The sequence below is a fragment of the Rattus norvegicus genome, chromosome 9, assembly GCF_036323735.1.
Source record: "Rattus norvegicus strain BN/NHsdMcwi chromosome 9, GRCr8, whole genome shotgun sequence".
Lineage (NCBI taxonomy): Eukaryota > Metazoa > Chordata > Mammalia > Rodentia > Muridae > Rattus > Rattus norvegicus.
This window is the reverse complement of record NC_086027.1, coordinates 99507533-99519813: the sequence shown is the minus strand read 5'-3', so window position 1 is coordinate 99519813 and position 12281 is coordinate 99507533. Positions and strand designations below refer to the sequence as shown.

The 12281-nt window shown below is 46.3% G+C and overlaps 1 long non-coding RNA gene across 1 annotated transcript; it reads left to right on the top strand.

Annotated features, from left to right (window-relative positions):
• Nucleotides 1–340: 340 nt before the first annotated feature.
• LOC134480413 (uncharacterized) lies at nucleotides 341–1938 on the top strand. Its single transcript, XR_010054871.1, has 2 exons — nucleotides 341–475; nucleotides 1365–1938. It is a non-coding gene; the product is annotated as an uncharacterized LOC134480413 (long non-coding RNA).
• The last annotated feature ends 10343 nt before the right edge of the window (nucleotides 1939–12281 follow it).

The window sequence follows — 12281 nt, the reverse complement described above, 5'->3', positions numbered from 1 at the left end:
CCATCAGTCTTGGGGGGGTCAGCAGAGTAGGGGCCTAAATCACCCTCTGAAATGAAGCAGAAAACTGTAAAGACTCATTCATGGTAGAAGGTAACTGATGAAGAATGGAAAAGGGGTTTCTGACTCAAAAGCCTGGCAGGGGAGGCTTTCAATATGAGCAGTTTCTGAGTGAATGAACGAAATAAGGATGGCTGTGCCTCACCCCAGGAAACAGAAGCCACAAAGCGAAGTGTCTTCCAGGCCCTACCTCCCCCAGCTGGGAGGCAAACATTTCCAGAGACAAAGAACTGAGGATGCTGAACCTCACTTCTGCTGAGAGCCCAGGATGTGGGTCAGGCTTGGGCAAGGGCCTGGATTTGGCTAAGCAGGAAGGGAGCAGGAGTCATACAGAGAAGATCAATGTAGCCTAGAGATAGTCTACTATCTGTCTACTAGTCTACTAGCCTACAGGATGTCTACTCCATCTGAATTCCAGGTAAAACATTTTACCATAAATTTATGGCAGTTTTTTTTATTCTTTTATTTGAAATTCATGGCAGTTTTTTTTCATTCTTTTATTTGAAATTCAAAACTGAATACCCTGCAGCTTTTGTTCTCTAAGTCTGCAGCCCTGGTTGTGGCAACCAAAAGTGTGTCTGTGGAGCAGACATGCAGCAGAAGCAGGTACCTCCCACAAGTGAGAGGCCTCGCCTGTCATTTAAGTTAGGGGTACAGAGCAAAGTCCCCATTATTAACGTACAGTCCCAGATGTTTACACCTCCATTGCTGAGCTTCATATCAGTCTAGTGGAAGCTGGAGGAAAAGAGAGAGAGAGAGACAGACAGACAGACAGACAGACAGAGACAGAGAGAGACAGACAGAGAGAGACAGAGAGAGACAGAGACAGACAGACAGACAGACAGACAGAGACAGAGAGAGACAGACAGAGACAGAGACAAAGAGAGAGACAGAGAGAGACAGACAGACAGACAGAGACAGAGAGACAGACAGAGACAGAGACAAAGAGAGAGACAGAGAGACAGAGAGACAGAGAGACAGAGAGACAGAGAGACAGAGAGACAGACAGAGACAAAGAGAGAGACAGAGAGACAGGGAGAGAGAGACAGAGACAGAGAGACAGGGAGAGAGAGACAGAGACAGAGAGACAGACAGAGACAAAGAGAGAGACAGAGAGACAGGGAGAGAGAGACAGAGACAGAGAGACAGACAGAGACAAAGAGAGAGACAGAGAGACAGGGAGAGAGAGACAGAGAGACAGAGAGACAGAGAGACAGAGAGACAGAGACAGAGAGACAGAGACAGAGAGAGAGAGAGCTGAAGAGAAGCATATCCCTCTCACAAAGCTCTGCCTGGACATTTTTCAGGACTTTGGAGTCTGGATCCCATCACCCTCAAAGGCCTCTGAGCTATTCATATCCCAGCATCTTAAAGCTCTGCTGACCACAGCTTCTCTTCGGGGAAGGAGGAAAGCTCTCCTTTCTGGGCGAGAGTCAAGGGCTTCACTACAAAAGTGCATTTTGGGGTGCCACAAGCTTTGCTTACTTCTGAAGGGAGGAGCCAGGTAGGAGCAAGAGTCCAGCCTTCCTAAGAGGGCTGAAGTGTAGAGATGGCTAGCCACTTTTCTCTCAGTGCAAGCTATATATATTTGTTTTATTTTTACTATGTCATTCATGCATTTGTTTTTATTTTTGTTTACTAGGGTAGGTTTCACAAACAAAAGCTGCATAGCTTTGTAAAGTACAATACGGCCTTTTGTTATTTGTGTACGTGGTAAAATGTTTCAATTCGGGTAATTCCCTTGTCACTGCCTCCCATAGGTGTCTTTTCTCTGATGAGGCTGTGTAAGATCTAGTCTCTTGGTGGTAATTTGGTACACAGTGTGTTGTTATGGTCCATAGCCACTATACTGTAAAATAAACATGGTCTGTTTTCACCCTATGCAACGGAAAGGCAGACTCGTCCTATAGCCCCTACCAGTGCCCATTTACTCTCTGATTCTGTGAGTTCCACTTTAAGTTCCACATGTAAGTGACGTCCTGTGATATTTGTCCTCTGGGCCTGGCTTATTTCACTTAACGGAATGCTTTCTAGGTTCATGCTCATCGCTGATTTCCTTGTTCTATGGCAGAATAATATTCTTCCATATCCCAGTTTGCTTATCTATTTATCTGTCAGTAGTTACTTAGATTGACTACTCTCCTGGTTAGCTTTATTTGTAAAGTTAATACAGCCTATAATAACCTAGAAAGTAATCTCAGCCTCCATGACTAAGGGAAGTTACTGCTCTCCTAGATGACCCAAGCTTGGTACTTGGGTATTGTGGGGCTTTGGGGATTGTGCTTGAAATTTAAAAATTAAGATGTGGAGACATCTACATAGTTTAAGGCCTGGAAGGTGCCTTGGTTTGGAGACAGGAACTTTAAAAAGTTGATTGTCATTAAATGGTCATTAGAGTAGACCTGAATCCAAATCCAGTCTGATTGGTATCCTCTTAAGATTAGGATGTAGATGCACACACACACACACACACACACACACACACACACACACACAGACACACACACACACACATACACACTCACACACACAGACACACACATACAGACACACACACATACACACTCACACACACACAGACACACACATACAGACACACACATACAGACACACACATACACACTCACACACACAAACATACAGACACACACATACACACTCACACACACAGACACACACACAGAGACACACACATACACACTCACATACACACTCACACACACAAACATACAGACACACACATACACACTCACACACACAGACACACACACAGAGACACACACATACAGACACACATACAGAGACACACATACAGACACACACACAGAGACACACACATACAGACACACACACACAGACACATGCACATACACACACACACAGACAAACACATACAGACACACACATACACATTCACACACACAGACACATACACACACATTGATGATCATGTAAGGTCACAGGGAGAAGGTAAATTAGATAGATAGATAGATAGATAGATAGATAGATAGATAGATAGATAGATAGTAGATAGATAGATAGTAGATAGATAGTAGATAGATAGGTAGAATTGTTAGATATAGGTATATAGGTATTTGATGATATATAGATATATAGATAATATATAGACATATAGATACATAGATATATAGATATGGTTAGATATATAGATTATAGATAGATAGATAGATAGATAGATAGATAGATAGATAGATAGATAGATGCTAAGGAGACATTCCTCAGAATAATTCCAACCCCATCAACACTTTGACTTTAGATGCCTAGCTTGCAAAATTGAGCCCCCAAACATGTGGTTATAGCAGCTCTTCAGGTCGTCATACTCTCTGTAAGCCAGAGCTTCCCCCATAGGCTCTGTGTGGCCCATGGTCTGGTCTACAGCTAGCCAGTGGAACCCATTTACACTGGGTAGACAGTGGAAAGGTATGTTCAGCCAAGCCAAGCCAACCTCCTCCAGGACATAGAGTAAGACTATGCCAGGACCCTGGCCAAAGGCAGGGCTTCAAACAGTGACAAGACCCAGCCCTTTAGAAACTCAGAGGTTAGCACAGGACACACTGCCCATGCTTCAGAAACTCAGCAAATATTTGTGGCATGCTTCACGCATGAATGAACACCGCATAATAAACACCCGTTGCTTATTTGGCCCTTGCTGTGTGTCAGGGCCCATACAGAGTTGGTCTCTGAGACTTGCCCAAACCTGCCAGTGGGGGGATCACTCTTTCCACTTTCCAGATCATGTTCCAAGGTCACAGTGGCTGTTTCTAGTCTTGTGTTCATTGTAGAAGCCAGATGGGGAGATGGGGGCAAATAAACAGCTCATGGGCCGATCAACAAAAGTAAACAAACTCTATCTACGGCCTGGGAGACATGGGTCTGTTGGTACAGAAACCCAGGCCATGCCGGTTCCTCCACTGGTCTCTTTGGTTGAGTGTCAACCTTAACCATCAGGGGCCCAGGCTTTTTGTATTCTTTTTTTTTTTTTCCGGGGCTGGGGCTTTTTGTATTCTTAATCTTCATTTAGATACGTCCTTGACATTTTCTGAGCATCAAAAGTAGACCATGTTTGGACTGGAGGGATGGCTCCAGGGTTTAAGAGTTGTGGTGGTTTGTATATGCTTGGCACAGGGAGTGGCACTGTTGGGAGGTGTGGCCTTATTGGAGTAGGTATGGCCTTGTGGGTGAGGGCTTTAAGACCCTTGTTCTAGCTGCCTGAAAGCCAGTCGTCCACTAGCAGCCTTCAGACGAAGATGTAGAACTCTCAGCTCCTCCTGCACCATGCCTGCCTGGATGCTGCCATGCTCCCACCCTGATGATACTGGACTGAACCTCTGAACCTGTAAGCCAGCCCCAATTAAATGTTGTCCTTTATAAGACTTGCCTTGGTCATGGTGTCTGTTCACAGCTGTAAAAACTGGAATTAGAGAGAAAGCTTTCATCAGAAACCTTTTGCTGTGCAGCAGCAAACAAGTCTGGCCTTTGAAGTCCTCAGTTACCTTACCAGGTAGCGAAGGATTTGCACTTAAGATGCTTGGGAGAGCCCTGCAACCTCAATGCATGTGGAAGCCTAAAAGGAAAAGGAACCCCCACCCCCACCCCAACTCGACTCTCGCTGGTGCCCAAGGCAGGGTCAGGGCCCAGTGCAGCTCACTGGAGATCTGAGAGAGTAACTTAAACCCTTGGGGACACATACAGAATCATTTGTTTTGGCACATGCCTGGGTTTATTTTTCTGTTGCTATGATAAAACACTCAAACAGAGGCAAGATATGGGTGAAAGGGTTCATTTGGCTCACAGTTCCAGGTGATGGCAGTGAGATCACAGTGACAGGAGATTGAGAGAACAGGAGATTGGCACATCTATGACTCGACTGTGACCCGTCCACAGTCAAGTACAACGAGCAAGGATTAATACACACAGACCACTACTCAACTCATTTCTCTACCCTTATACAGCATCCCTTGCCTGTGGAATGGTGCCACCCATGGTGGGCTGGATCTTCCTGTATCAATTAATGTAATCAATATATTTCCCTACAGACCGACCTGATTTAAACAATTCCACACTCATACTCTCTTCCCAGATAACTGTAGATTATGCCAGATAATGGTTAAAACTAATGATCACAGAGCACTTTGCTCTGTGGGAGATAGGGACAAAGATATGTTATCCTATTTCTCAAATAAAAGGTCAAAACCCTTCTGCCGCTTAAGTCCTAAGCCAACGTTTATCAGAAAAGTTTAGTTGACCAGTGTCTAAAGTCAAGTTAACTAAGCACTATTTGCCCTTTCAAGTAGTTTTCGAGGACAAGACATACGGGTCAATCAGGGCACAGTGAACTTGAAGATTTCTGCTGGAGTGAGAAATCTTGGCAAGCAAGAATCAGAAGATGCACCCAGGCCAATACTGAGACCTGAGGAGCCTCAGACACCCTGGGGAGCTCCTAGTCTTCCTGTCTTTTCATGTACTCTACACATTCCCCCGAACCTTGGCTCCCCAGGCCCACAGGGAGTTTTCCTGACTGGATACACATACCCTCCATGACCATAAGCTTGTGATTCAGCCCTGCTGACTTCATGGTCCCACCTAGACAACCCTGATCAGATGTGCCAGTAGCTACCTTGGCTGTCTCCCAACCTGTCCCAACCCATCTGTCCATATTGCAAGCTCCCAGGAGGCAATTGGAACCCTGAATGTCTTGTCAGGACACCCTAGACGTATCAGCGGGCTAGACGGGTGAGGGGCTGAAAGAAGAAATCTTTCAGTGGCCTCGCAGATGCTGTACATGTCACCAGATGCTCCATCAGATCACAGCCCTTGCTCCCATGGCTGTCAGGACTGTGGAATTCTAGTCTATCCTCTCTGGGGAGACCTGGTCAAAGTCCTTTGACTCAGTTCCACTGCCCCAGGTACCCTGTATTCAAGAAATTGGTTGAGCTAAAGCCCACTTTCCAGAAGTTTCTACCAGAAATGGTCTCAGAAAGCAGACCCTAAAATGAGGCTTATCAGCAAGGGTGCAAGAAGCAAGCGGGAGACCTGACAGTTTCCCACGGGTGGAAAGAGCCGGGGCAACCTTCATTGTGCTGAAGTTAGGTTGTCTTACCAGCAGGGGGCACCATCTCCAAAAGTTGGAAGGACTTTAGACGCTCCCATTCTGTTGAAGAAGCCTACAGGGAGGCTGGGGACCTTCATGACAGCACAGACTCTTGCAGCCAAAGAACAGAACTGGCTGAGTATCAGACACGAAATTAATTCCCAGGGACTGGAGTTCCAGGAAGGCTTAATTCTCACCTCCAAGGCCACACCCCCAATTGAGAAGCCATGGGGCCCTTTGACTGAGAAGGTAATATCTAGGCAAATGTCTCTGATTCTCCCAAATAAGAGAAATCCTCTTGAGGTGCCCCACCCCTAGGCAATCCCTCTCAAAGACAGTGAGCGGTAGATGGTTATTCCGGAATCCAGCCCAATCTCCTCATGCAACAGATGACTGCAGTCAAGTCCCAGCAGAACCTCTCTGGGACCTTCCTGGCACAGAGAATAGATGAAATACTACAGGAGCTGCTGGTAACCCAGCTGGTATGGCACAACCAGCAGACACCAGGCAAGCAACACTCAGAACCACACAGAATACAACGGGGATTGGCTCAGACAGCTGGATGTGGATTTTGACCAAAGTAGGAGTCCTTCAGACCTGACAGTTCAGGGACAGACCTTGACCATGGTGACAGAGCATTCTCATATGGCCACCAGCTATGAGAAAAATGGAATTCTAGCTTGCTTCCTACATATAGCACTGGCTTCACATTGGCACTGAACACCTCGGGGGTCATTTTCTGCATCTCTGCCAATGTTGTTCCCATTCCGCAACGATACTGATTTGATCCCAAGAATAGAGAGTTAGAGAAAGGGTGTTTAGAGCATGGTTTGGGACTGATAAACAGGGTTGTTTGGGAGGCTCAGAGCCAAGTCCATGGGCAAAAGGAAAGGAGAAGGAGTCTGGTAGGTAGGGCAGAGCAGTGAGACCAGGGATGCTTGGGTAGCTCCAGGAAGCAGGGGTTGGGGATGAGGACAGTCCCCATCTGAAAGGAGTTATCAAAAATCTTTCCTGGAATATAGGGACAAACAGTGGAGCAGAGACTGAAGGAAAGGCCACCCAGAGGCTGCCTGACCAGGGATCCATCCCATATGCAGCCACCAAACCCAGTCACTACTGCTGATGCCAAGAAGTGCTTGCTGACAGGAGCTTGATATAGCTGTCTCCTGAGAGGCTCTGTGCCAACACTGAGCATAGGGACCCCATGGAGAAGTTAAAGGACTGAAGGAGCTCAAGGGGTTTGCAACCCCATAGGAAGAACAATAATATCAACCAACCAGACCCCCAGAGCTCCCAGGGACTAAACCACCAACCAAAGAGTACACTTGAAGGTACCCATGACTTCAGACACATATGCAGCAGAGGATGGCATTGTCTGGCATCAATAGGAGGAGAAGCCCTTGGTCCTGTGAAGGCTTTCCCCAGGGAAGGGGAATGCCAGGGTGTTGAGGAAGAAATGGGTGGGTGGGAGTGGGAGCATCCTCATAGAAGCAGGGGGAGGAAGAATGGGAGAGGGGGAATCAGGAAAGGGGATAAGATTTGAAATGTAAATACATAAAATATCCAACAAAAAATATTTTCCTGGGTAAGTTGCCTTCCAGAGACAGATGATATGGGAGTCACCATGAGTCTCCCAGGACAAGCAACTCAGGTATTCTTTAGTTTTCTTTCTTTTCTTTTTCTTTTTCTTATCACATGTGTATACTGTGCTGGGCAGAAGCATTCTCAGACGATTTATAAAGTTTAACCATGTTTTCAAGAGTTCCCATGTATTCTGTCTCAGGTAAATCAGACCTTAAACTAATGCTTCATGCTCCCCCGTGTGACCCAGTTATGTGCACAGGCCAAGCTACATAGTGCTAACCCGAACCCCAAGAGTGGGAAATGTGACGTGAGTAGCAGGTGGCCCCTTGAAGCCTGGAAAGGTAGAGTGAGCAGGGGTGGGAGATTGCTGGAAATTTCTGCCTTACATTTTGGTCGAGTGGTGTTTGCTGCTAAGGCAGTTTTAGATCTTACTATTGGCCAGCAGTAGCCACCGTGTTGCAGAAGCCACACTATGAGAATGTCAGGAATTGTCTCATTTAATTCTCAGAACACCAGGATAAGAGAACTCACAAAAACTCCCCAGATAACAAGAGGCAAAGGGTGCAAATAGATATTCCTCCAAAGAAGGTGTGCCAGTGACCAAGTGCACGGAAAGATGGTTGGTGTTAGTGACTAGGGAAATGCGGATCAAGGAGCTGGGAGACGAGACTTCCTAGGCCATCTAGTCTGGAGTAGACAGCACAGCAGCAAAAACAAGAAAGACAGACTCTGCCTCAATCAGGGTCAGCAAGGAAGGACAAACCTGGCTCTCAAAAGTTGCCCGGTGACCTCCACATGTGCCCTGCAGCAAGCGCTCACCCATCGTTGCACACACTCATAAATGTGTGAAAGAAAAGGAGGTCAAACCATAATGAGATTCCACCTTGCATCCCTTAGGATGGTGGTGAAGTTAGACTGTGGGCAGTCCTGACAGGCTGATGCTGTTAGCGTTTGGTCCCCAGCTAGTGAGACCAAATCTCAGCTGTACAAAACGCTCTGTGCTTAAAAGTAGAAGAAGGGATGTCCAATTCCATGCTATAATTGTTTAAGATTTATTTTATTTTATGGGTACACTGTAGCTGTCTTCAGACACACCAGAAAAGAGTATCAGATCCCATTACAGATGGTTGTGAGCCACCATGTGGTTGCTGGGAATTGAACTCAGGACTTTTAGAAGAGCAATCAGTGCTCTTAACCACTGAGCCATCTCTCCAGCCCCCCATGCTATATGTTTTACCATGGTGACTTTTTCTTTTTTTCTAGACAGGGTTTCTTTGTGTAGCCCTGGATGTCCTGGAACTAGTCCAGGCTGGCTTTGAACTCACAGAGATCAGTTTGCCTCTGCCTCTGGAATGGTGGGATTAAAGGCACGTGCCACTGCCTGGCTTGGTGATTTTTTTTTTATTAAAAAGAAGAAAATCAAGGTTGGAGAGATGCTCAGTGGACAAAGCTCTTGCCATACAGGTGTGAGGACCAGAGGTCTGGATTCTTAGCATCCACATGAACACAAAGTAGAAAAGTGGTGGCCCTTCTGTTGGGGATCCTCTGAGCAAACCACTTAGCTACAGTAGCTCAACTGGCTAGCCCAGGTTTAGTGAGAGACCCTGGCTAGGTAGACAAAGTGAAGCGTGATTGAAGAAGAGACCTGATGTCAACCTCTGGCCTCTGCATGCACACACCCGTATGTGCATGCACACCTGCACTCATACAAATGCACAGGTACATGCCTGCCACACACACACACACACACACACACACACCCTCAAAGGAGCTGCCAGCATCAATTCCATTTTGTGGAGGAGAACAGTGAGAACTGATAGCAGGTCTCCTCTGGGACTGGATAGGTGTGGCCTGAAAGCATGGGCTTTCCAGAAGTTATTGACCTTGGCCAATTGGAGCATCACTTCTAAGATGACCCCATAGAGGGGGAGGAGACACCCATAGTTGGTCTTTCCTGAGACAGAGATCCAGGCATGTTTTCTCAATATTCATTTAGCAATATAGGCCATTCTCTTTGTTCAATCCAATAGATGAAATTTTATATGTGCTTTGCAATTGTTATAAATTTAGGACAGATGGAGCTGGGCATAATGCTGGCATTGAGAAAAAAATAAAAACAGGTCTGCACCATGGAAGATGCTGCTGAATGAGGCCAGCCTTGTTTTGGGGACTCTTGGGGGGTCCTCGTGAGGGAGGAGCATGGAATGGCTGCTCTCATTGAGTGCAGTAAAATGTTATAAGCAAACAAACAAAAAAAAGAAAAGCAAAAGCATTCAACTTGCCGAGACTTACAAGGTCCTCCACAAATGCTTGGTCTATCCTGATTAGTCCCCGTGTCATCACTGTGGGCTCTGCTGGGTTTGAGGGTGAGCTGACTGTCTGCAGGGTGATTGCATAGGGGATAGGTAGGGACAGGAGCTGGTTCCCAACTGGCCAGAATGAACCCTTTAGCAACCGGGGGCTCCGCTTTCAGGGTATTCCCATTGTCCACTGTTGACTTTGTGCCTGCAGAGACGTTGAAATCTGAAAAAAAAGAAACCACCGGTCTTCAAAACTTTCCAGAAAGATAAAAGGTGAGATGTCACTGAAGAGCCACACCGAAGCTTTCTTCTGACTTGCAAAGACTGCTCCGAGGAGCTAAAACACACCCAGAACAGCTGGAGACCAGCCACAGGGCTCCTATACAAACCGAACAAAGCGCTGGCTGGCTTGCTACAAAAAAACATTGTTACAGAAAGTGGGTCAGTCATTTAATGATAGTGGCGTTTGGAGTCCTTGCACTTACTAGCTCTCCCCACGCTCTCTTTCACACACACACACACACACACACACACACAGGGCAATACATCTGAAAGGCCAGGGTATCTAGGGATAGACACAGACATGGCTCTTGTAGGTATCACTGAGGTGGCTTTGGCTAGAGGAAGCCCCTCTAGCTATAGATGGACAGTTTCAGGCAAGAGAAGCCAGACTTGGAGGCCCAAGTAAGCACCAACTGATGGTAAGTCCCATCCTACACAGCACAGAATAGTTTAAAGGAGAGTTCACAGCTGAGTGTGTGTAAATATGACCTGGCATGTGACCTAAGCAGATGCTGAAGAGCAGCAGGAGAAATAGGAAGAAAGGAGTAGAGAAAAAGAGATTAAAAACACACTTTGGATAGAATGGTTCTGTGGTTTGGCTATGGTGATGCCCCCCAAGACCTCATGTGTGAGAAGCTTGGCCCTTTGTGTAGTGGTACTGGGAGGAGGAGGTGTTGCTTAAGATGTGGGACCCAGTAGGTAGAGAGATGGCTAAATGGTTAAGAACACTTGCTGTTCTTGTAGAGGACCCACATTCAATTCCCTGTACCCACATGGCAGCCTACAACTGTCTGTAACACTAATCCCCTCATATCCAATGCCCTCTTCTGGCCTCCAAGGGCATTGCATGCACATTGTGCACAGACACATACCAGACAAACACACACACACACACACACACGCACGCACGCACGCACGCACGCACGCACGCACGCACGCACGCACGCACGTACAATCTTAAAAAAAAAAACAAAAACAAAATTAAGTTAAAAGCTGAAGCCCAGTGGTCAGCACTTAAATCATTAGGGGTTCTACCCTTGAAATGAATTAAGGAACCCCAAGTTAGTCTCTAAAGAGAGTTATTTTAAAGAGTAAGACTGGCCCCTCTACCTCCTCTAGCTTCCTGTCTCACCACGTGATCTTCTCCCTCCTGTGTTCCTGCTCTAACACCAGCTGCCATGACATAGCACAGCAGGGAGGCCCTACCAGAGCTGGCAGGACCTTTAGGCACCAAAACTTTGAGATGTAAAAAAGCTTACTTTTGAGGAAACAGGAGAATCGTTCTTATTTTAAGCCAGCTCTGAATTGAGGAGGAATCTGAAACCTACAGGTGACTTAATGGTAAAGCAGGAAAATGAGGGGAAACACTTGACTCCAGCTATATCTGCACCCCTTTTTAAATAGTGCACAGCCCAGCAGCCTGGTACCTCCCGTTAGCATCAAACTGCACACACGCACAGAACACACACACACACACACACACACACACACACACACACACACACTATCCAAACAGTGTAATAGGTCTTCCCTCTTGGTAATTTCCCTCCCATGGTTACTTTCCTTTCAAACATGACCCAGGACACATGGGAACTTAAGGGAAGAGTGATCCAGTGTGAACTAGTTATGGGTGTATGTACAGTAAAACAAACTATCTTCTGAATGAACTTTTAGGGGGAAACATCCGCTTTACTTTATGCCTATGCATGTTGGATGTGCATACGATTGCAACCATATGCATTGTGGGAAAGGAGAGGTATAATAAAGACTTACATAATCTAAACCTGTCAGTCAACGCAGAGAACCACCTACACTACAACCTTTAGACACCAACTCCTCCTCTTCTTCCTCTTCCTCTTCTTGACCTCCTCCTCCTCTTAGGCCCCATAAAAGAAGTCTGGGACAATAACCACCGTTCTTGGGCATTTTAGCTCCCACATAGAATA